The sequence below is a fragment of the Xenopus laevis genome, chromosome 9_10L (genome assembly GCF_017654675.1).
Source record: "Xenopus laevis strain J_2021 chromosome 9_10L, Xenopus_laevis_v10.1, whole genome shotgun sequence".
Classification (NCBI taxonomy): Eukaryota; Metazoa; Chordata; class Amphibia; order Anura; family Pipidae; genus Xenopus; species Xenopus laevis.
In genome coordinates this window covers 4,741,304-4,767,624 of record NC_054387.1, presented here as the reverse complement: position 1 = coordinate 4,767,624, position 26,321 = coordinate 4,741,304, and positions in this window count along the sequence as shown.

The following is a 26,321-nucleotide window of genomic DNA, read 5'->3' as shown; positions in this document are numbered from 1 at the left end:
ATCCTACCCTTAAGCATTGAATTATGAAATTCTTTCTGAAAACATTATTCAATAAAACACCAAAACAGGGTATTCATTAATATAATAGAGCCTTCTGCATCTTACTAGTAGAAGGTGGGCAGCTCTAGAGGACACCAATGAAGGTGAAGGAAAGGCATGGTAGATAAGAAAGAATCCCAATATAAATATATGGGGCAATATGAAACCATGAGCAGGTCTTGTAACCCATAGCAACCAATGAGATCCTTTCTTTCAGACAACTACCTGCTGACGGCTGCTGTGGGTTACAGTAGGGCATTGCCTCCCTATATGGCTGACACATCTTGTTTCTCACTTTCCTGCTCCTACTTGGAAGAGTTTTTTAAGAAGTGGACAAGCCCCTGCCATTAGGTCACATAGCTGTCTCACAACATGGTGCAAGGAATAAGTGCTTTTGTAGACAGGTGTGTGCACGGCAGTTCAGAGCAGACAGAATGTCTCCTGCAACTCCCACACTTCCCAGGACAAAGAGACTGCTTATTAAAGAATTATACGTATGGAGAGCAACGTTCTCTTCTCCGACAGTCAACATTTAGCTGGTAGTATTCATGTCTCCATCCTACTTAACTCCTTGTTCCAGTCACTGAGCCACATATTGTGTTTTCTCCCAGAATTCCAGACACAGTTTTTTGACAGTTATTTTAGGGTTCCCTTGTGTCAATGCTTCAGCTTGCCCAAAAACCACCAAAGTAGGTGGAAGGGGCTCATTGATTAGGATGAAAATATTCTTCATGCCTTTTCTTTCGCCAGAATTTTTTGGGGTAGTAAAAAACAGAATTTCTTTATTCACTTTTATTTTTGCCCTGGGTAAAAAAAAACTCCCATTGCATTTTGCAAAATTTTGGCGGCTTTGACAGTATTTTGGGGAAACGTGGCAGTTGCGCTCATCTCTACTCATCGGCACTCATCATAGGATGTATAGAACCTTAGTTTTGCCTCCATTAGTGCAAGTTGTACAAATAAATTAGGATTTCTTTTTCTAGTTTTAATGTTTTAAGGGACTAGTCCGATTGCCATTTTGGAGTCAGGAAGGACTTTTTTTCTGAGGCAAATTGGAGAGGCTTCAGATGGGTTTTTTGCCTTCCTCTGGATCAACTGGCAGTTAGGCAGGTTAAGAAAAGTTATAAGGTTGAACTTGATGGACGTGTGTCTTTTTTCAACCTAACTTATGTTACTATGATTTGTTGTAAGTCATAAAGTACTGCAGCCCTTGAGCTGTTGTACATGACAACTGCCAGCCAACACCGCCATTCCATAGCACTGAAGGTAATGGGAGATGTAGTTCAACAACCACTTAAGGGGCACAGGTTATTTGGTATTTTTAGACCCCTGGAGCCTTGAATTTCTGGTTTGCCTCACCATCATTGACCATTCTGTTCAACATGCCTTCTAGATATAATTCCCCCCAACCCAAATTCCTGCGATTCTCAAAGTCAGCTAATTATGTGCTCCATATTTGTCGGGCCGGGGGTGGGGTAGGAAGGAGAATGGCAGTTCAGGCTGAAACAATTACTCTTTGCACTTTTATAAATAACATCCGGGACACGGAAAGCCGTTTAAAGAGACAGAGAGGTAAATGGAAAATAACGCTGAGCTACATCTGTTAATGCCGCCCAATGTACATTTCTCTATTGTCCAGATCTCTAACGTCCCATGAGTTTAAGTGTTGGTTGATGACAAGTTTTAGGATTGGGCTGAATCCCCAAATGGAAACCTCAGCGCTTCCCTACAATTTATTTGGATACCTCCCCTATTCTTATAATTCATAGTCATTCTAAAAGATATTCCTACAGTTTACTCTCCATGTTCTAAATCTCGGTATCTAGAGACGGCTGCCATAACTAACACTTCAGGTTCTGGAAAGTTTCACAGCTGTCTATGGTGAGAGAGGCGCCCAGCCTCAGAAATATATAGATTTCATTAACTGGCTTCTCCGTGCCGACCCAGGACAATTTGCCAGCAACATATGGCTCCCATGCAAATATTACATTTTCACATTTTCGTTTTCCGGCTTTATACATTGACAGTCTCGTATGACAGTTTCCAGAAGACCAACATGGGGCCAGGCTTCTGTCTTTGAAAACCTCACACACACAGTGAAACCCACCGCACCCTGAAACACATTATATTCCCCACAGGGACCCATGACGAGGTACAGAGACAATCATCAATGAGACGTAACATTTTTGTAATATCTTCGATTTACTAACATTCTGAAGAAATTCTCAACATTTTCCTGCTTTCTTCACAGCAGAAAAAGGTTTTCAAACGACTTGATTATTAGAGTAAAAATTCTCCCCGTGCAAAAATATATTCTCTTGCAAGAAAAAAACAGTTCCCATTGTAGGAAATTTTACATGTTGCATTAAAAAATTGTCAAACATTTTCTTTATTGACGTCCAATTAGAAAATTTCAATAAAACTGACTTTTGAAATCAATAACGTGATAGAATTCTGGTGAAAATGTTAGCGATAGGTGATAACGGTGAATTTCAGAGCTGGTGCTCTTCAAGGTGAAAGTGAAAAACACAGTTAAAAAAATCACACAATTTGGTTTAAAATTCTAAGATAATAAATGTATATTTTCATACACAGGAAACACTGTTTTTTTTAAGGTTTTTTTGACACATGCAGGTGCTTTATTGCAGCTCTCCAGTTTGGAATTAAACTGTTATATATTGCCAGGCTTATTGCCCCTTAGCATATCAGAATATAGGATGAATAGAATCATCCAATGGGGAGATTTATCAACATCTGAATTCAACTTTTTCCGACAATTTTTTTTTTTGAAGCAAAAATCAGGAATTCGCATTTGAGTTTCAAAAACACAAATTTGATTTATTAAGGGCAAAAAACATTATAAAATTCAACGGGAGTTTTATTAGCAAAAAATTAAGCTATTTTTTTCATTCTAGTTTTCAGGATCGATTCAAAATTTGGCAGACTCATTGCAAAGTACGGTTTTTAATGGGATATGGCTGCATTCAAGTTGTTTTCTCAGGTTTTTACACAATTAAATTGTTTGTTTTACTGGAAAAGCACAATTTTCAATTTTTTCTTCAAATTAGATACATTTGTTTAAATTTCAATTAGGAAAGGGGCAAAATAGAAAAGTCAATAATTCAAAAGCCACAAAAATCAACTGCAATGTTGTTTAAGAAAAAGAGAACTCTCAATGTTTTTTAATATATTCATGTGTCAGTTCATTTATTTTGCTTTCTAAAAATGTTCACAAAATGTCACTTTGGGCCACAAAACTCACACCTAAAACAGTATTTATCAATGATGATGGCCCTGGGAACACCATTCATTCTATTTATAGTTCCATATTCTCTGGGGCGAGCTAATTGGAGACAGAAGCGTTCTCTAAAAGATGTGTGGAGCTTCAGTCACTGAGATTTGTTTGCAACAAAATTTACATTTTTTTAAAAAAAAAAAGTTTAACATTTTTGTTAGGGGTTTTGTCAAAATCAAACATTGGCTTGGAAATTGTATGATAATACATTTCGTGGTCAAGAACGTATTTTGTGGTCACACAATTACATTAGAGTTTATAGGCACTTAGGGGCAGATTTATCAAGGGTCGAATTTCGAAGTAAAAAAAATACTTTGAAATTCGACCATCGAATTAAAATACTTGGACTTCGAATATAGAAATCGAAGGATTTTTCACCGAATTTGGCCATCGAACGATCGAAGTAAAATCGTTCGATGGAACGATTAAATGGTTAGAATAGAACGATTTGTATGATTTTACTTTGATGTGTAAGTCTTAGAAAAATAGTCTAGAAGGTCCCCATAGGCTAACATAGCACTTCGGCAGGTTTAATTTGGCGAAGTATTGAAGTCGAAGTTTTTTTAAAGAGACAGTACTTCAATTATCGAATGGTTGAATATTCAATCTATTTTTACTTCAAATCGAATTCAAAGTAGATTCTAAGTCGTAGTATCCTATTCGACGGTCGCAGTATCCAAAAAATTTCTTTGAATTTCCAATTTTTTTACTTCAAAAATTCCTTGATAAATCTGTCCCTTAATAAATACTTGTTGATAATATTTGGGATATGCCAACAAAAGTCATTTTATGATCACAAAACAAATTCCAAGTTCAGAAGAAAACAGTTAAGCACAAAATGAATTCTGTGAAAACAAAAGATTTATTTTGTGGTTACAAAGTGAGTTTTGTGTTCACAGAAATGCATTTGGTGCATAAAGATTATTTTTGTGACTATAAATAATGAATGGGGTTCAAAAAGTCGTTTTTATTTTCATCAGCATCCCTATTTAAAAAAGAATGACTTTCACGAGAATATCCTGGAAGATGTTTGATCACAGAATAGGAATGTTGACCAGTGAACCTGTAAATCTTGTCATCGAGGTATTGATGGCTCAGCCACGGAAAAAGACGAAGATAAAGGTCAACATCTTAGACGTCAGACTTAGTGGTATTAGGCTAAAGTGTAATTGTAAAGGGTTAATTCTAATTCCAGATGAGCCATGAGGCCAACCCTGCCTGGTGCACGTGCGCAATATAATGTTTCTTTCCCTTGAGACTCATCAGTAGATTTCCATCTGCTGGTGTTGTGGGAGTTCTATATTTTTATGTGTACGTGTCGTACCACTTTTCCCATTTTAAGTAAACCCTAGTCTAGTCCTTCCCAGTTCTTAGGAAATCGTGCCAACTGTGGAGCATTCCCTTTACTAGATAAGTGCCAACAGTGTAAAGCCACGCCCCTTGGATACATAGGCCATGCCCACTTCTAACTTCTTTTGATGCAATTATAACAAAATAGGAGACCAGTGGGGAGATGATAAAGATGATTGTGAAGAGCCTGCAAGAAGGACGATGGCTGCTTGGGCGAAAACTATTGTTAAAAAAATACATTTAGCTAAAAATATTTTAGACAAGATTTTATTTTTACAATAAAAAAAAAAATCTGGTTTCAAGCAAAGATTCATTACAAAGATACAAGAGAATGTATTTTTTTTTAAAAAAAATGTTTAAAAAGAAAATACTCCAATTCCAAATTAACCTCGTTACTGTCCCAGGTCACCCGTTCCCTTTCTGCAAGTTGTTCATCAATGTCAGATCTTACGTAATCTCTCCCCGGCTGAACTCGTTCTTTCCCACCATCCGTCACCTTCTCCAAGACCTGACGTTTCACTCTTAGTTAACAACGCAACCTTTTACTCAACGACACAGGTCCACTGCCTAGGGGGTTATTTTTAAAGTGCTCCGTGCATTTTACTTATGTGTCGGACAGATTATTATCAAACAATTGTGAAAGCTTGGGTGCGTTGGGGATCCATAGAAATTTCTTGGAGGCCACATCTGGCTCATGGGCCTTCAGTTGGGAAGCCCTAACTGACACCTTACATTCAAACTCTTGGCATACCTTGGTTATTTCATTTTTTCCCAACCATAACACAATTATATGTGGCATTATCATTTTCTACTATGGCTACAACTGCAATATTTACTCAGGGAATACATGTAAATATCCACTTGCTTGGCCAAGAGGCCAAATAAATACACAACTTGATTTGTTCACCCAAGCGCTGTGCCAAATAGGCTGTTTAGATCCTTTAGACTCATTGCCTACAGATGATGGGCCATTGGCTGATAAGGTTTTCAATGCTGTGGATCAATACCCAATTCTCTGTAGATATCAATCAATTTAAATCTCAATTGACCCATAAACAGTCCAGGAGGTTGCAAAACTAGTCAAATCAGTAGGCAGAGTGTCAGGAATCTGGTTGTGCTTTGTTTCTGTCAGACTAGAGTATGTTTTCATTCCTTCCTCTATTTCTGGGCTGGCTTCTCCCCAGGTGCTTTGTTTGTTTATTGAGATAGCCTCAGATTGTGTGACGTTGTGATGCTTACAGACTAGCAGTTACTGATACTTTCACCCTGAGCCTGAGTTCTTCTCTTGTCATCTTTGCAGCGACCAATCTCCCCGAACGCCTTCCCTCACTCTTGCGCTGACTAAAATGAAAAATAGCCGGTGCTAAACACATGCGGCGATTCGTTTTCCGAAGTCACCCGAATTTTCCTCGTTTCCTCCCCAGGCGACTAAATCTCCCCAAAACCCAGTGTGACCTTACCCTTTGGCCTCCAAACCAAGGTGTATTGTCTATGGACACCTTTAATTTCTGGGATTCCCCTCAACCAGTGTGGGATTGTGTGTCCACAAGTGGAATTGGCCAAGGACCCTCCAACCAAGTCTCAAACTTTCACTGGTTGGATCCATTTTCCTCTATTTTGGGGCTGTTCTACTGGTGGACCTCCTTAGGCCCCAACCTCCTACAGGTGCTTTTTACATACTTCTCACTTGTCTAAAATGTACAGAGAGCTCTTCAAAAACGCTATGTCTTTGATCTAAAGGCACAGCTAAACTCAATATGCCCTTTTATCACCAACATAACCCTCATTTCCTTAACATGTAAATGTCTTTACATGTTATTCTGTTTTACCCTTCATTTCCTTTCATTATTTTGTTCTTCTTTGAACTGTTTTTCCCACCAAGAATTCCAGAAAGTGATTATTGTATGGTCACTTGACATCCCATGTCACAGAGGACACTAATCCCAAAGTGACCCGGCATGGACCTATAACCAAGACAATACAGGTAACATGAGATTACTTCTTCTCTCAATATCTGAGCCGGCTTTTAGGTTTACATGGATCAGTCCAATTACACACATCACTTGTCCAGGACAGTATGATTTCCTTGAAAGGTATAGAAGGAAAAAGACAGAAGAAAATATCAAGGTAATCAGTAGGGTTGCCACCTGGCCGGTATTTTATGTTATTTATAGGAAAAACTGGCAAGAATAAAGGAAGGCCGGTATTTTTTTCCAGAAAAGGTGTCAACCCTACTAATCAGTATTACAGAAAGCAGCACAAAATTGTGGATCTCTTATCCAAAATTCTTGGGACCCCGGGTATATATTGTAATCTGGATCTCTATAACTTAAGGCTACTGAAAAACCATTTCAACATTAAATTAACCAAATAGGATTGTTTAGCCACCAATGAGGATCCATGCAGCTTAGTTCCCATCAAGTACAAGCTACTGGTTTATTATTAGAAAGAGAAGGGAATTCATTAAAAATATTAGATTCATTAGATGAGATTCATTAGCTCAAATTGGACTTCATGGGAATTCATTAAAAAGATTCGATTCATTAGCTCAAGAAGCCCAAATTTGTCTTTATACCCCCTTGCCACTGCTTTGACAAGGAAAGACTTTGGAAATTGAAGTTTTGGGGGAAAAAGAAAGGAGGCAGCATTAGGCATAAGAGGAAGGAAGGAAGGCAGGAGTTATGTAAGTCAACTGTTTGTTGTGACTTGATTATTCCAGAAGCTCATTCATTCTTTCTATTGTTTAAAAAGATGTTGCCTTCTGTCACCAAGGATACAGGTCACCTCTGATCCCGACACACAGACACCCTATGTCCCACTTGTGAATAGGTGCGATTGGCTTGTTTCTGCTCTGCTGCTCTTCAAAGGGTAGTTAGACAGAGCTCTAAGGATGTCCCTCATCGATTGTTTAAAGACACACCTGGATGGCAAAGGCTCCCCACCCCAGGATGACACCTCCCATTCCAACATCAAAGGGAAGAAGGTTCAACGGAATACTTTACCTTGGCAGACATTCTACAAGACCATCATTGTTCGTCTTTGCAGGCAAACCTGAAAGAGATATTGCCGGCAATAAAACTTTTGAGTTATGGTTGCAACAAAGAAAGACATCCATTAAACAAGAAAGCTGCTGTGTTGCTGACCTTAGGTCCCTCTGGTATTAATAGTCAGGTCTGACCCTTAAAGTGACAGTTTGAACTGCTGGAGCCCTACCTAAGTATATAGTCAGGTAACCCTCATATCTCTGTGCACAAAATGTAATCTCAAGAGAGAGACAGACAGGAGCAGAATGCGAGACATCAAAGGCATTTTGTCTGCACCCAGGTCAATGAGTGGCAGGTGCCTCCAGCAATATGAGTGCGATGCATGACAACAACTAGGCTTTGATTGTGGAAGTGACAGCCAGAAAGAAAGAAGAGAAAGAGCCCCACTCTTCTCAGATGGAGCAAGAGGCAGGGAGTTCAGTAGCTTTCCTGAGGCGCTCTACTTACTATCTGCACTGCGGGGTATCTAGAAGAAGAAGGAGGTGATCTCATATTTCTCTACATGTCAACTTTCTTCCTCTTGCTTAACCAGCAATGCAAAAACTGCATATTTTGTATTCTTATAGTGTATAGCTATTCAGTAAAACATATTGGCCAGCCATTTTTCTGTGTAGGAGTTATCCTACGGTTCACCCACCCCAACGAAATCAACTATGTTACAGATATTGTCCTATGAAATGGTAGGTCCAGTGGCCAAATTATTTTGCATAACGAGGGAATTATTGTTCTTCTTACTTAACGTACAACAGTCAGTATACTGTCCCTTTAAATAGGGTACTCATAACTTGCTTCCCATGGCTCGCTGAGCATGCTGGGATAGGTTGTTTACTAGAGTATGAAACTGACACTGAAGCTTTCAGGTAGAGATTGTCCTAAGGGCAAGGAAAATGTATTTGATTCGTTCCCTGCCAGTTGATGGTTTGGTCGGGCCTTCTGTAACATGTTTTCTTTTCTAAGAATTAGGTTATTTGAGAGTTTAGAACCAACCAGGAGGATAATTGTTTTTCTTCTTACAATAAAGCAACAAACAAGAAGCTGCCACATCCCTCAGCTGCCATCCGTCCTCATGGGCAATCAGGTGGCATCAGGCACATGCGGAGAATAAAAACAGCCACAAACACCGCTTGTCAAGACATTATGGAGATAAGACCTGATTTCTTCTTTAAAACTGTTAATCACTCATGCGTATGAAGGGGCCCCAATTAATATGCTATTGCAATACATAATATATGTTACAAGATGTAAAGGAAGCCCCTAATAAACTATTAAATCATAAAAGAAACCCCCCTAATCTGTAGTGGCTTGTTCCACTCCCAAAAACAGAAGGTTGACACTATCTCAATGAAATGTCTATGTTCTTCTTCTAGTTGTGTGGGTTTCCCCGTGGTAATGAGGTTTCCTCCCACACTCCAAAATACAAGTTGGTTAACTGGTTTGTTTACCACCATCATTAAGTGTTGGTGTATTCGTGGTAGGTGCCTTAGATCATAACATAATAATATCACTCCCAAAATGGAGTGTCCAATGAATACCAAGATGAATATGTCTTGTTCTTCTTGTATAACCCAAGTTGATTGTATAGGTATCAGTGATCCCATATTAAACCATTCAAAAGGCCCAGATATACTAAAGTTTGCACTTTTTGAACCCCTATTTTGGAAGGCCAACTTGCTGGTTTAATGACAGATTACAGATTTAGTCATGGCGGAGAGCAATCGAGTGGATGCAGCACACCCCAGGTGGAGCCGGTCCTTGGCAGAGGCCATACTGTGACACACTTGAATGTCTTGATGGAGATGTCACTATGTGCCACCCTGCATGATCCTGCTGGAAATTGAAGGGCTGAGCCTGTTCTGTGCTGGTGCCAGCGAGGCTTGTTGAGCAATAAATTCTAGTTCACCCCAGCTAAAATTAGTTCTAGCTAGAAGAGCTGGTATAAGACAGAACTATCTAACCAAAAGTCCAGTTGGAAGACGGGTCAGTGTAAGTGTTAGGTGGTCTTCTATAGAGACATTACACTAGGGACAGCAGAACCAGTGGTGGTTGGAGCGTAATATTTTGGAGTGCACAACATATTCACCAAGGTTTTTGGGATTTGCATTAGTTCCTCTTGATTCTATAGACTTCTTCATCTCATATATATAAGTGCAAAATGTGCTCCTCGCCTAATAACCTATAGCAGCCACCTGCATGCTGCTTTGATCCTTCTGACTACAGTAGACCAATAAAAACCTCTCTATGGATTGGTTGCCATGAGTTACAGAGCCTGTAGCTGACTTTGCACCTATAACTATATACCCATTTTAATTTTATATCATATTTGATTTGGTTTAAAAAACAAAATACTAATTGAGACCATGGTGACCCATCACAAAACACATTGGGAGCCAATTTTTTGGTCCATAGGTTAAGGCCAGAGAGTGGTTCAAGTAAATATAAAATATAGTAGGAGAGTCCATGATGAATTATATATAGTAGTACATTTTTTGTGGCCCTCATATACTGTAAATCTGGTAACCTTAGTTAGTCTACAGACACCTTGAGAGGTCTATTGTAGTACAGAGGTACGGCAGAATTCTCTGGGTGAGAACGCAGCTGGACTAAGATTAAGTTACCCGTCCCCACGCCTCTGCAGCATGCAGGGAGTACCTGCTGTGGGTTTCAGCATCTGTCATAACAAAAGTTGATACGTTCTCCCGAGAGGTCGACAGAGGGTGGGCAAGGAGAGGGGAACAGGAGAGAAGGGGAGGAGAAGTAGAAGAACCTCAGAGACAGGCAAGTTGAAGAGGTCTCCCTAGGGGTTGGCTTTTACTGTGCACAAAAGGCTACCAACTTAAGCAGTAATACCTTGTGAATGTCTGTTCTCTAGTTCCTTTATATATTGAGTTGTTCACATAACATACCGTATTTATCTATTTCTATAAAGCCATGTGTTTTACTTGCTTCTTCTTTTGCAAAACATTAAAGAGGGTTATGTAGTACTCAGTCTGCAAACCCAAAGAAACCAATGAGAGTTTTGCCTTTATTGTTCCGATGGCACCAGAGCAAAAACTGTTGGTTGCTATGGGTTACTAGACTTGGGCAGATATTTGCCTATGTAACTAGCTAAACTTTAAAAATACCAAATGCCACAACCCCAAAGGTGTGGTGAATAATTTTTACACTCCTGCCCACTTTCAAAAAGGTGTACAGTTGGTGGACTGGACTTCTGGATCTGGTGGAATTCAAACAATGCCCCCACTCTAGACACCGACATTGTTGAGAGAAACATTCAAGCAGAGATACACAGAAGGCTCAGTGGGCTCCTTTCTAGGGCCTGATTAAGGTTAGTGGCCTGCAAAAAGTTCTAAGAGACCCAAGGAATCATTTATAACCCATGGGTGCAAAAACCAGGAGAGAAGAATAGCAAAAGGGGCAAGTCTTTGTGCTCTAAAATGCATTAAGCAACTCTGTAATCATGAGGGGACTACTGCATTCTTGGGTAGGAGAGACAATGTCTACATGCCACCCTCTCTCACCCCCTAATTTGTGTGGGAGTGCTGGGGTGTTGGGTGCAAAGTCTCTGTACTTACCTTCTTCCCCATGGTAGGTGGTAAGTCTGTCTTGTGCCCACGGCCAGGCCAACTTAAAAGGGCATCAAAGGCAACACATCCTGGAACACACCCACCTTCCACCCACAATAAAAACACACGCATTCTACAGGATCCTGAACTAGTGGTATTTCAACTAAAAGAAGAACATTAGTAGCACCGCATTGCCCTGCCTACCCCTAATTCCGCCCATGCTTACGCTCACCATTGCTGCACTCTGCACCTTGTGCTCGGTTATTTGCTATTTCAGAATGTTGTAGAAGACCAAGCCAAGTTCATAATTGGTTTTGAATGGTGCTGATGGTCATGGACTTTTTTTTTGGGCATTTATCAGTGCCCAATAGAATATCAGGCCGCATTTGTAAGATATTTTTTGTCTCACTTACTATTGAACTATATATAAAAAGCCTTGTGGGCAATCTAGGGCATGACTTTGTATGCTGCCTACTGCAGGTTATAGAGCTGATGTTGCACAACCTTCAACCCTAGCACCTCCGTCACTGCAAGTGTGACATGCTTCAGGGTTGTTATGGGTGCAGGGGACCAAAGCTACTGTTATCACCAACCCTTGAAAAAATAATTCCCAACTTATCTATGCCAGAATAAAACGTGTTTAGTAAATAACCTAAAGTAGACCAACAAGTCTGTTCATGGTGACCTTACAGGAACACTCAACCTTCCATGTTATCAGCAATGAACAGAGAGGCTCTTCCTGAGAGAACAAGTTATCCCAACCACAAGTGTAAGGTACATGGAAAACAGTGTAAAGTTTGTTTATAAACACCGATGAGCAGAGGAACCCTGGCCTAAAGAGATGAATCATCTGATCCACCTGTCTCTGTATAAGGAGGGATTGTACAGCAACTGGTCTTCTTTTTATTCTGTTCCAATGTTCTCCCAGAACTTATTACACCTTCTCGATTAAAGAAACGAGTTGCTAACTTTCTGGGCCAAGTTAGGGGAGATATATGCTAAAACCTTTACTTTTATACAGGTCATGGAAGGGTTTGATTCAACAGTATTATATTTTATAGTATTGGGTACATTATTTGTTATAGCTTGAATGAGATGTTTGCCAAACGCCACTAAGAACCTTCACAATTGAAGGTTATAAAGTGTAATTATACCGGCATAATGGATAACTCTGGAACAATATTCCCCTTGTAACAAAGGACAAGATAGAGCTACTAGATTGTAACCTCTAATGGACAGTATACAAAAGGTAATAAGGTACTATAGACTTCAAGTCAAGTTAAATATTTGGTGGGCCCCATTCATTCAAAAATGTTCCTCTTCCCCATCCACCGATGGGACCAATATCTGGACAGGGCATACATTGTATACAATCCAAGTAGAAAGAATTCACCCTTCAACAGGAAGAAGGAAAATCGAAGAAGGATTAGTCAGATGCTGGTGTGTACCCAAGATGGAAAATAAGCTCAGCCAGTTCTGAAAGACGTTTAGCAAGTTTGCCACATGTCACTGTGATTGCACAGTTTCCGTCTTCACATTTGTGGAGTCATTTAGCATAAATGTGAGGTAGGGGTGTAAGGGTAATACCCAGGGTAGCATTGTACTGCTAAGACCATAATTGGTCTTACATACAAGATTGTAAGACTGATAAGATAGGGCATCAAGAGTATCTGTCCAAGGTACCAGCATCTAAAGGCACAGAGAGAGAGAGAGAGAGAGAGAGAGAGAGAGAGAGAGAGAGAGAGAGAGAGAGAGTGAAGCCCAAACGTGCAACCAGTCTGCAAGTGATTTTACGTAGCCTAAGATCATGACAAAGTTGACAAATAAGGAAATCTCTACCCAATTTGGCCACCCGACACACAGACAAGTTAAAAAACCCCATTGGCCAAGAACTGACTTGAGGTTGACCAGAAGCCAAGCAGTCACATCATAATGGGTGGTTAGGGAGTCCCATTGAGTGAGACTTGAATCAACAAGTCAAAGCAGTCCTTGTCTCGCAGGGTTTTCTAAATAATGGTTGGACAAGGCTCAGTCTAGAGGAGCTGTCTGGAGGACAAGGCAACTTAAATTTAAATTTAATTCGGCACACACCTTTGTCCACTTGTCTCATTTGCAATTGTGATCTGAAAACCCAAGAACTCCTGGGTTGAGCACAGTTGAGCAAGTTCCATGACGGCACTTGCTCCTGATACATGGACAAGTGTCAGTCATTGTGGTCAACAAGAAGGGCTTACTATTTCTACATTCAGTTCAATGTTTGCTGGAGGAAGCAACTAACTTGTGCCTCCATTTGTAGACCTGGAAGACCTGGATGGGACAAAGGTCAGACCTTTCTGTCTCTGCCATTGAGAGGCATTTATGAGATCCATCAGCTGAGCGATTGGGTCCATGGCTAATTAAGCCACTAAAACAGATCCAGCTCTTCTGTGGTCAAGGAAGGGCTTGTAGCATTGAACGCACTAAGCAATAACAAAAAACACAACACAGCTTTGCCCCACTTTTTCCTCTAGGGAAGACTATTAAGTGGAATTTTTTTTGCCACGTTGAATATTCCCTCTTGCCAACCCACTCTGATCAGAGAATACCTCTATTGTAGATGGTCTGGAGCTCACTCATACTTGGTGTTGTTGAAATGTCCTCAATTATAACCAGGCTACATATTTTTTCCACTGGGGTGAGTGATACATGTTCAATTTAGAACTGGGTGGTAGTGCCCAAGGGAAGGTACGTTTGCATGCTTTGCTGTTGTGGAGCAAGACTCGTGTGTGTGCATGGTTAAGCAAGAGCTGGCAGGAGACCAAGGGATGTTCCACATGCCAAATGCTCTGGGAGGGTGGCACCACATTCTTCAACTGGGATCAAAGACTTCAGCAGCTCCCAAAAAAAAAATGGGTGTTGCATACTCACTCAACACAAAGAAATAACACAAATGGGGCTAATTCATAGACAATATACTTAGGTGAAATTGCATCTCTTGAACCTAGAACTCATGCAGTGCAATCTGGGCTCTGTACCTTGTGCCAGTTTGAAAATCCAGCCAAGACACAAGCAACACTGGCATTAATACTCCCTGTAAGCCTTGCAACCCCTTGCATGACTGGTGCACAAGCCTGGAGCACCCATGTGCCACCCATGTCCTGCCATATTTGTATGAAGTGCAACAACTCTTTGCCATTCATTTTTATAGCCGCTAGAATAGTTTCAGTGAATCCTGGGAGCAAATTTTAACAAAACAGCCAGAACAAAGGGCGAAAGGAGGGGGTTTATGCTGTTATAGTAGTTATCTACCTTCCAACATGGAGTAGCTGTATGTTGCCCATTTGACCCATTAACCATCTGCTTCCTCGTTTGAACAGGAAAATATTTGACATACTAAAAACTAACCACGTGATAAGAAATGAACCCAGATCCAGCCACTGGCCTCTCTATACGCAGAAAGTCCCATATAAATGGGTGGATATTAAAATATTGAATCATAGGTAAAGCTTGGCTGAACTTTGATTTTCTATTTTTCTAAAAATAAAGAATATATTTTTAAAAAACTAAAAAGATACATTTACATATTGTAATATATCAAATATGTGGGACATTTATTTAGGTGACACGAGTGTTCCATGATCCGTAGAGAGTCAAAAATGCTACTTACTGGTAGAAAGACAAATAAGCAAATATTCAGAATACAAGCAGCCAGAAGAATGATATCCCATATGTACGGGGAATCAGGCTGATATGTAACAGTTTCCCAACGAATCTGTGCGTTGTTCCCTCATTAAGCCCCTTCTCCAACCTGCCAATTACTGGCCAGCCTTGTGTTATCACTGGGATTCTCCAGTTACACCTTAATGAGGGGGTTGGAAGCCCAAAAGGCACGATTTCCACAGATCTCCCAATTAAGGGGTTTCCAGGGACCTTAATCGAATGTTTCACCTCTTACAAGCAAGGATGACCAGAAGGTGACTCTCCTATGGACTATGGGGTTGAAAAGGGGCATTTATCCATGAGCAGACTAAGAATATAATTTCATGAGAAGCTTTTGACATTACCCTAATATTACAAGGAATATCATCCCCAGCCTAAATTTATAAGGATGCAAGTCTTATCCTTTTATATCTTTGGACCCTTGATAGTCAGCTGGTAAGCAAAACAGACTACGGTATATGAAACAATGGATTTCTGGGATGTTGGGGTGATCAGTTCGAAGTTTTGGTGGGCTGAAGAATTCTCTGAGCATGTGCTATGGTCAACCAATTATGGTTAACTGTACATACAGTAAGGGTTCCTGATTCCAAATGTAGCGAGTGACCTCTCTACAACGCTTGTCCACCGTGATACACCATGCTCTTCTCCAAGAAAGCTCAGGGTCTCACCTGGAGGGTCATGAAGAAGCCAATCCATAGGCAACAGTCAAGCTAGATAAGAGGTTTTTCTGTACAAGTCTATATAGATAGATTATGGGTGGAAGAGAATTTTCATCAGAAGCTGCTTCTGTTGATTGCAGACTACATTATTTAGCTTTTTCCCCGTGGGCATAGAGTTCTGTCCCTTCACATATGGTATTGAGCTTTATAGAGGGCTCGCTGATTGCAGTCTATGTCTTTCCCACACTCTGAATTGGTACCAAAGGGCTTGAACACCACAGACACCATATTTAGGGCTGATTGGTCTGTTCCACTAATCAGGGAAAGAAATCTGCTATTTTCATAATTGCAGGTTTTCTGGGAATCTGCTGATTAAATTAACAGGAACAAGCTTTCCCCAACCCGCCGTGGAGTAAAGAATGCTCCATAAGTGCACGTGGGATTGGCTAAGGAACAGCCCTTTTTCCCTTAGGTCCAGGGGTGCCATGTGAAGCAAAACATGCCCCATGGGAACACTACAAATTCGGCAATCAACATTCTGAAGATACCTGATGATTGCTTATGTGTGTTCTTAAATCTATTAGAAAGCATAGCATTATCGAGGCATTTTCCTTCATTTTGAGGCAATTATCCCCTAAGCTACCAACAGCCATAAATCTCTCCTACCTAGGAAATCACAGCCCTGGAGATGGGAGAGCTAGAAGATTTTTCTACTGGGTTGGGAACAGAAATAGAAAGAAAGAAGTCCATCAGCCTAATGAGATCATCCACAACGTTTACCTGCCCATGTTACTGACCAACTCAACAATGTTCTAACCTTAGACTTGTGAGACCCAGTCAGATAACCAGGCTGCTGTTGGTGCTTAAACCCATTGACTAACTTTTTTTTATAGACTTATTCAGGTTGACCGTGACTGTAATTGGCCCTTGTGATGTCAAAGAAAGTGGTTCTCTGAGCTGAAAAGGTCATTAGATCTAGTGCACCAGGACACGTGTTCATTGAGAGCGTCAAACATTGACCTGGTGGAGACCTCTAGCACAGACTAACCTCTAGGCTGCAGTTCTGTTATAGAGAAGAATAGATCCAGCACTGGTCGAGCAAACCAGAACCAACATATCAACAGATACTTCTACTGCTGGCTTAGGAACATCTTCCAAACAGAAAGAGCACAAAAGAGGATCATTGGCCTAATGAGATGATCAACAACCTTCACTTGTCTATTTTACTGACCAACTCAACAATGTCCTAAACTTAGACCTATGAGGTCCAGCCACATAACCTGCAAGCTGGACTGCCTTTGGTGCTTACACCCACCCACCCACTAGCTTATTATAGACTAATTCAGGTTGACCTTGACTATTCTTAGCCCTTGTGATGTCAATAAATGGTTCTTTGAGCTGAAAAGGTCATTGGTTGAACAAGTGCACCAGGACATATTTTCATTGCGAGTGCTTATTTTGTGTCAAAAATTGACTTGGTGGAGACTTCTACGTGTGCTCCAGACTCACTGGAGAAGATCCAGCATTGGATAACCAAACCAGAGCTAACATACAGTGGCGTAACTACTTGCCAGTGGGCCGTGGTACCAGATGGGCACCCGGAACACCGTCAGGCCCTACCCCCTATGAATTGTGCTGTTGGCATGCATGCTGCACAATCTCCCCTGCCCAGCCTCCCACAATAGCTGTTATCATGGCTCCTGTGGGCCCCAATGGGGTGCGGTCCCAGGTACGATTGCACCCTTTGCACCCCTGGTAGTTACGCCACTGCTAACATACCAGTTTATACTGCTCTTGTGTCCAAAGATTATTTCTTCACTTTCTGCTCAGCCTGGCATTTAGCCTTACCCCCTACGCTGGCTGACACTTGCAAGAACTCAGAGTATATGTAGAGTCTCTGGGCACTGGGAGGAAGGAACCCAAGCAATGGATATATGTATGGGCCAGGAGATATATATTAGTGGCTCCTCACCCACAAGACAATATTTCCCAGAATTCCAGCATAATTGACCTTGCCAAAAAGAGGCTCCACATTCATTTGGGCACATTTTGCACCTGGGAGGTAAAAAGTGGTACATGGGGGATGTAATAGCCGACATTTAGGGGCAGATTTATCAAAGGTCCAAGTGAAAATTAGAATTAAAAAAAATAGAATTTCGAGCTAATTTTTGTGTACCTCAACTAGGGAATAGTCCAAATTTGATTTGAATATCGAAATGTATCATGTACTGTCTCTTTAAAAATTCAACTTCAACTATTCGCCATCTAAAACCTGCTGTTTTAGCCTATGGGGGACCTCCTAGAACCTATTTGGAGTCAATTGGTGGACTTTTTTTTGGTACAACTTCGATTTGTACGATTGGAATCCAATATTACTTCGATTCATACGATTTGAATTTGTACGAATATGGACTATTCACCCGAGGGAAAAAGAATTTTAATTTTTTAATGAATTCAGTCTCTTATTCAAATGAATACATCAAATTCCCCTAGCAACCGGTTTGGTAAAATTGCAAACTGGAATAAAAAGCTAAACAATTGAAAAAACAAAAAAAATATAAAATTTAAACCAATTGCAAATCATCTCAGAATATCACTGTTTATTTAGCTTTTAATTCAGGTTGCTAGGGGAATTTGGACCCTAGCAACCAGATTTCTGAAATTGCAAATTGGAGAGCTGCTGAATAAAAAGCTAAATAAACAGTAATATTATGAGACGATTTGCAATTGGTTTTAATTTCTCATTATTTGTGTTTTTTTTAGTTGTTTAGCTTTTTATTCAGCAGCTCTCCAGGTTGCAATTTCACCAACCAGTTGCCAGGGTCAAATTCCCCTAGCAACCATGCATTGTTTTGAATAAGAGACTGAATTAAAAGCTAAATAAACCGTGATATTCTGAGATGATTTGCAATTGGTTTAAATTTTAGGGTGGGAAGGGGAAAACATTTATTGCTTCCTTGTTTTGGGACAAAAAGGCACGCGATTTCCCTCCTTGCCCCTAATTTGCATATGCAAATTAGGATTTCGGAATCGAATCCTGGATTTGGTGCATCCCTACTTTTCAGATGGGGTCAGTGACCCCGTGCCCCAATTGAAAGCTGGAAAGAGTCAGAAGAAGAAGGAAAATGATTTAAAAAAAGTTGCTTAGAATTATATTATCTATAACATACTAAAAATTTAAGGACAGAGCTGATATGAATGATATATTTGAAGCCTTGCTTAGTCCTATATGGATTTCTTATTATCTTAATCTCAAAGAACCCACCATCTTTTATATATATATATATATATATATACTCCCCACGAGTCTCTGTAATTTGTATTGGTTTAATTGAGGGCTTGAATTGGGCTTAGGGGAGACCACCTAGGATATTATTTCTTCTCCTTTGACCACAGATCCCACCAGACCACCTTTGGGCCACACAATGTGCTTCTTCTCCCCACACTGGAGCCGACAAGAGGAGGTGCCAACCCACAGGACTTCCTGAGCAGCTCTCGTAAACCACACACATCTGTGCTGCCTTGTAACGAGAGAAACTATTGTAGTTATAGTGCAACTACAGCCCCACACTGTTACATGTCCTGAGCTTTATTTAGTTCTACAGCTGAGAATGCTGGGAATTGTAGTCCAGTTGCAGCAGTTTGTGCCTCTCACGGGGTATATAAACCCTTGTCCCAGGTATGAAAGGAAAGAAAAAGAAAGGGAAAGAAACGATCAATCTCCCAGGTATAAACGTCTCTTCACCTGTTTTGGCATCTGATCCAAGGTGGAGCAATAAATAATCTGTCGTATTCTCTTGGACACCCTGGATTGTCTCGTTTTACAGGTTCTGATGCAACTCAACTCTTACGTCAGGTCTCTCCCCAGCTCAGAACTGAGTCGGAGTCGGTTTAAGGCTTTTCTGTGCTCTTATGTCAGGTCTCTCCCCAGCTCAGAACTGAGTCGGAGTCAGTTTAAGGCTTTTCTGTGCTCTTATGTCAAGTCTCTCCCCTGCTCAGAACTGAGTCGGAGTCGGTTTAAGGCTTTTCTGTGCTCTTATATCAGGTCTCTCCCCAGCTCAGAACTGAGTCGGAGTCAGTTTAAGGCTTTTCTGTGCTCTTATGTCAAGTCTCTCCCCTGCTCAGAACTGAGTCGGAGTCGGTTTAAGGCTTTTCTGTGCTCTTATATCAGGTCTCTCCCCAGCTCAGAACTGAGTCAGAGTCGGTTTAAGGCTTTTCTGTGCTCTTATGTCAGGTCTCTCCCCAGCTCAGAACTGAGTCGGAGTCGGTTTAAGACTTTTCTGTGCTCTTATGTCAAGTCTCTCGCCAGCTCAGAACTGAGTCGGAGTCGGTTTAAGCAGATACCAAAGCTTTGGCACAAGTATTAGAGAATAAACATTATTTATGGACACAAGGGGTGACACAGAGAGTTCTGGGATGTGTAGTTCAAGGCTTTTCTGATCAGGGACCCCCATAAAGTGATACAGGTGTTTCTCCTTTAAGGATTCTCTTTGATGTGAGTCCGGCCATACAAAACCCCGTGTAAGGACTGACATTTTGATGGCTGCCCGTGTTTAGAGGGTCAGGGTAGTCAAGTATTTAGGAAATTTGAAGCTGCCCTTTTCTAGTATCAGAGAAAAATGTTGCTATTCCAGGTATGAGGTGACGTGAGGTTAATTGTCAAACCCTTCAGTCCTTGGCAGGTGGAATTACAGACATATGCGATAATAATATGAGATAATTGTGCTGAAAAGAGGGTTTAGATTCAGGTTTCCTATCAAAAATGATTTCAACTGAGTTTATTGCCCCTGGGAGGTTACGAGTGAGACGTCTGTGTGTCTGTCCAACACTTCTAAAGGGAAGTTCTACGATAAATGAAATTAACTTTCCTTCCAGGTCGTTAGAGAACAGAAGCAAAATAGTTGCTGTTTTGTTACATTATCTGAGCAATGATCTGGTCTGTCCAGGTAATTTGTTATCTCAAGGATTTACTGCATTTCTTCGGAAGTAATAGCCCCGGGTTGGTTCCCAGTTGGCGGGACATGAGTTTCCTCCAGAAGGGGTTCCATCTCTTTATCCTCCCAGTAGAGCTGCCCACGCATGAAACACTTGTTTGAATGATATCCTTCTAAGGAGGATACACGCTCAGATTAGGGGAGATTTAGTTGCCTGGTGATAAATCGCCTCTTTATCGGGGCGACTTCTCTCCCCGAACTACCTCCCATCAGCTAGAAGGTAAATTCGCCGACGGGGTGGCACTCGGAGCTCTTCGTTTTCCGAAGTCGCCCGAAGTTTGCTCGTGAGGCAACTTCGGAAAAACACAGATTACCATCCCGTCTGCGATTTACATTCTAGCTGGCAGGAGGCAGTTTGGGGAGATTTGTTGACCCGAAGAAGAGGATAATTGTCACCGGGCTACTAAATCTCTCCGAATCTGAGCGTGAGTCTCTGCCCTAAATTTCCTACTTTTATTGGAATGACCCATGCTGTCCCTCAATATTGTCAGCTATTACGATAAACTTGAGCCTAAATGGCCAACCATCACTCTAGGACAAACTTTTTCATTTCAAGCCCCACTTGAAGGTTCAACCTCTGACCAGGACCCTCCTTAGTTTTTCAAAATATATGATCTTAAGTGTGAGAGTCATATTGAAGACAGCAAATACATTTTCACCCCAAATCTCACTCTCACTTCTGGATCTTCAGATGTATCTACAAGAGCAAATGGCCATTCTCCCCCAAATCTCACCCAAAAGCTCGGTCTTCAGGTGTATCTACAAAAGCAAAAGGCCATTCTCCCCAAATATCACCCTATCTGACATCAAGTTGGGTCTTCAGGTATATCTACAAGACAAATGGCCATTTTCCACAAATCTCATCCTAACTGACCTTCAAGCTGGGTCTTTGGATATATCTTCAAGAGAAAATGGCCATTCTCCCCCAAATCCCACCCACAAGCCAGGTCTTCTGGTGTATCTATAAGAGCAAATGGCCATTCTCCCCAAATATCACCCTATCTGACCATCAAGTTGGGTCTTCAGGTATATCTATAAGAGAAAATGGCCATTCTTCCCAAATCTCATCCTAACTGACTGTGAAGCTGGGTCTTTAGGTGTATCTACAAGAGAAAATGGCCATGCTCCCCCAAATCTCACCCACAAGCTGGGACTTCAGGTGTATCTACAAGGCAAATGGACATTGTCCCCAAATCTCACCCACAAACTGCGTCTTCAGGTGTATCTACAAGAACAACTGGCTTTTCTCCCCAAATCTCATCCTAACTGACCTTCAAGCTGGGTTTCAGGTGTATCTACCAGAACAAATAGCCATTCTCCCTAATTCTCACCCTAACTGCCTTTCAAGTTGAGCCTTTCCTAGGAGGACCACTGTTGGTATAGGGACCTTGGTTGACCAGAAAGATTTTTATCAATGTGTGTGAGCAGGGAACTGACGGACAGGAAAGGCAAGTGGTTCCAAGATGCTTATGTCGACCAATCAAGAGTTACAATCACCTACAATACTAGAATAATATAAAGAAAGAGAGTGGGAAAGGAAATGGAATGAATGGGCAATTACAGATAAGAGATAAGTGTGAGAATAAAGTTGATTAGCTGGGAATTCAGATCTACGAAGCTGTATCTCACTCTACTTGGACTTCAGCTAATACATGTTCACCCCAAACATGATTTATAGGTCTCCTGTATAAGAAAAGTGATTTTGCACAGGGACCATCTTTCATGTTCCTACGAGAGCCGCCATGATGGTTCTGATGAGCAAATCTCATTGTGAGACACCAAAGAGTCAGGGACCTCATTTGGCCAAATCATTTTGACACATGGTGGAACATAAATTTGGATCCATAAGTCGGGTTTGCCTTAAGATGGGTCTTGATGGACAGGCGGCAACCTACGTGAGCCCAACTCCCGAGGGGGTGCTGGGAGTTGTATTAGTGTAAAATCTTTAAAAGCCAAAGGGTTGTCTGTCTCCGCCCTGGGATTTAGCACTGGAGCCTGTGCCACAAACCAGTGTTCCCAGGGATTTAGTTGCTCTGGAGACAACAGCCATTCCTTCCTATGACTCTCAGTGTTTAACAGACTTATTACATTCCGCTGGAGCCGGGACCATTTTGTTGTGGGCGGGGGACTCACCTCTTCTAAATAAAATCCTCGGGGCACAGGAGGCTGGAAGAACAGGTAGAACTGCGCAATGTAATGTGCTGCCAGTCTCTCAACTCCCCTGGGGGGTTTAAATTCTCTCCAATCTCACTCTCTGTGTGTCACTGTGTGTGCGTGTGTAAGTATATAGTATATATATATATATATATGTGTGTCTGTGTATAAAGTAAGTATATATATATTTATATAATATACACAAAAGCTATGAATATCCTGTAAATTATATCCTTATAAATGGTGAGTTCTGAAGTCATCAGTTATAAACGGTGAGTTCTGATGTCATTTCTGTCACATGACTCACTGAAATTTGTGTATTACCGACCTTCGGCCTCATACTTTTATATGGTCATGGAACTCCTCTGTAACTTATAATATCCTTATATTTTACAAGAGGAGGTACTTTATTCACTATATAATACACATAAGCCATGAATATCCTGTAAATGATATCATTATAAATGGTGAGTTCTGATGTCATCAGTTATAAACGGTGAGTTCTGATGTCATCAGTTATAAACGGTGAGTTCTGATGTCATTTCTGTCACATGACTCACTGAAACTTGTGTATTATAATAAATAAAGTACCCCCAGTTGTAAAATATGAGGATATTAGAAGTTACCTCGGAGTTCCATGACCTCCGGTCTCGTGTTTTTCTATGGTCATGAAACTCCTGGGTAACTTATAATATCCTTATAATTTACAAGAGGGGGTACTTGATTCACTATATATACAGGGAGTGGTTGGGGAGAAATAGGGGTGTGGGTAAGGGGTTCAGGGTATTGTGGGCCCGGGATAGATGAATAGTTACATGTTATACAGCAGGTGATGATTTAGAAAGTTAATGTGAAATCACTGCAGTAGGACCAGAGTCAGACTGGAGCCTTGGGGGCCCACCAGGGCTGAAAAATGAAGGGCCCTCCTGGCAGTCCCCAGGGGCCCCTTCCGACCTCTAAATTCTTGTGCAGTACAAAAGCTGCTCAGCCGGGAGCAGGTCTGGACCCTGCCCATTCCACAAACAGATCCATTATTTATACTCAGTGGGACTGTCCAGCCTGAGGTCGTTGTTGAACTAGAACTCCCAGAAACCCCCGATGGCCTTTAGTTGTTGGTGGCTCCTGGCGGCTGTACAATGACCAATGGGCCGCAGGTTGGGCACCTCTGTGATACACTCATGGGCCCCAACAACCCCACCCTTCCCTCCCCCGATCCAAACCCTTTCATACCCTCCCCCGTTGCTCCTGGGGGTGTGGGGCCCTTGGGTAGCAGCCCTAGTGGCCTCAAACCCCACCAGACCAGCCCTGGATACATTTATAATATAAACATAGAGAAAGTCCTCTTCTTAGCAGCTTTTCAGTTGGACTTCATTTTTTTTAAATTGTTTTTTAATTAAAAAACGATTTCTCCGCAAGGCTCCAGATTTATCATTACTACTATTTATCATTACTACACATTACTTCTGACAACCTCACATGCGCTGCCTTGTTGCTAGGGTACATTGGACCCCCCAGCAACCAGAGAGCTGCTGTACCAATGAAAATATTCAAAAGGCAGAAATAATGGGAAAAAAAATTAAGACCAATTGCAGTTTTTGTCATACTAAAGGTTAATTTTATCAGGTGATCTACCTCTTTCAACTCACAGGGCAGTTATTTTGCTTTCCCAGTCACTATAATGGTTTTTAATGGTATATAATGGTTTATAATGGTTTATAATGGTTTATAATGGTTTATAATGGTTTATAATGGCCACTAATTGCCCAAACAATCCCCTTCTGAACTGCCCGACTCATGTGCAAGTGAATTGCTGTTTGTGTTTATTTCCCATACGCCCCGTATGAATGAATGCAGGGGCTGTTTTGGATAAATAGTAACACAAAGGAGAAAAAGATTAACCCTTAAAGTTGCACCACCCCATCTTTAAATCCGATGACTCAAGGAACAATAAAACTTAAACTTTTAATAAATAAATTAAAACCGGAGGAGCGTTTAAAATAAGGTTAGGGACAGGGAGGCAAAGAACCCGGATTCAAATGGGCAAAAAAGTACACAGCATAGAGTGGGTGTTTGGGATGTCAAAGATTAACCCACGAGCCTACAAATGTAAATACTGGTAAGTCACATACAATCATTTAACAGCCATAAGTCGGGGGTTAACCTTGTATGATGGCTTTTAGGCCTTAAAATATCCACCAGCCCTTCACCCTCAAGCGCACCCTCCCATAGCCCAAGAGAGAGAAGCCAGTGTATTATGGCTGGATGTCGATTAACCCTGAATTAAATCAGGCAAACCAGTGGCGTAACTAGATATTACTGGGCCCCACAGCAAATTATTTTTCAGGCCCCCAAAATGTTTAGAGGTTGACTTGTTTCTCCAATATTTATTGAAATTGTATATGAATTAGGGCCCCTATACCTCCTGGGCCCCCCTGCAGCCGCAGGGTCTGCTTCCTCTGTAGTTACACCCCTGAGGCAAACTAAATACATAAACTGGCAACCCCGGCATGCGAGTGCTGGTAGGCAGCAGAGTTCAGTTAATAAGCCACAGACTGAGATAGGGATTAACACAAAGCGCAATCAGGTCTGGTGCACCACCCCTTCACCCTCAAGCCCCCCTCCCCCCTTTTTCCAAAGTAAACAACCAAAGTAGCCGTATTCAATTAGTTTTAGATTTGAATGGAGGTTAAGATTCTATCCCAGCCACAAAATCACCGTCGAGAACCCACCCCTTCACCCACAGAGCTTCCCACCCGTTTCTGCTGTAAAGCGGCAGCCCCCAAGATTCTTTGTAGATTCAGCCCCCCCTGCCTAACGATTCTAAAATGCGCCTGCCGCGCGTTTCACCTGCATATCACAGGCTTTGTCAAAGGCATCTCGCTGCTGCCGGTTCACCCCTCTAAATAGACACACAAACAGCCGTTAGTATTCAAACCGGCCAATGACGTGATGACACGTCAGAAAGGGGGCGGGTCCAAAGTGTCAGATATTCAGCGCATACTCAGCAATAGAATCTGCAGTTATCCGAAACTACCTGTAATACCCTTCTCATATTAAGTGAGCGATCGCGTTACCACATCTCGTTACTTGGTGCGGCTGTCAAAATTAGTCATCAGCGCCGCTTAGTCGTTATAATGCGGGATCAAATTGTCACAGCTCCTTGCACCATACAATCAAGGATAGGGGCGGTCATTAGTTTAGCCAAGATTGATAATGCTGAGTGATATATAAGACACATGGAACCCCCCTTATTCAAAAATAAAATTAAATAGTGTCTAATCTTTAGGGCTCTTACACACGGCCGTTCCGACCTGCGCTCCCCTGCGTTCCGTTTTTTGGCGTTCAGCCGCAGGGGAGCGCAGGAATAGACGCAAGTAATGATTTGAAATGGGGCTGTACTCACTCAGGCGCGTGTAGGCGCCGAACGCAGGTTCAGACGCAACATGCTGCATTTTTCCTGCGTTCGGCGCCTACACGCGCCTGAGTGAGTACAGCCCCATTTCAAACCATTACTTGCGTCTAGT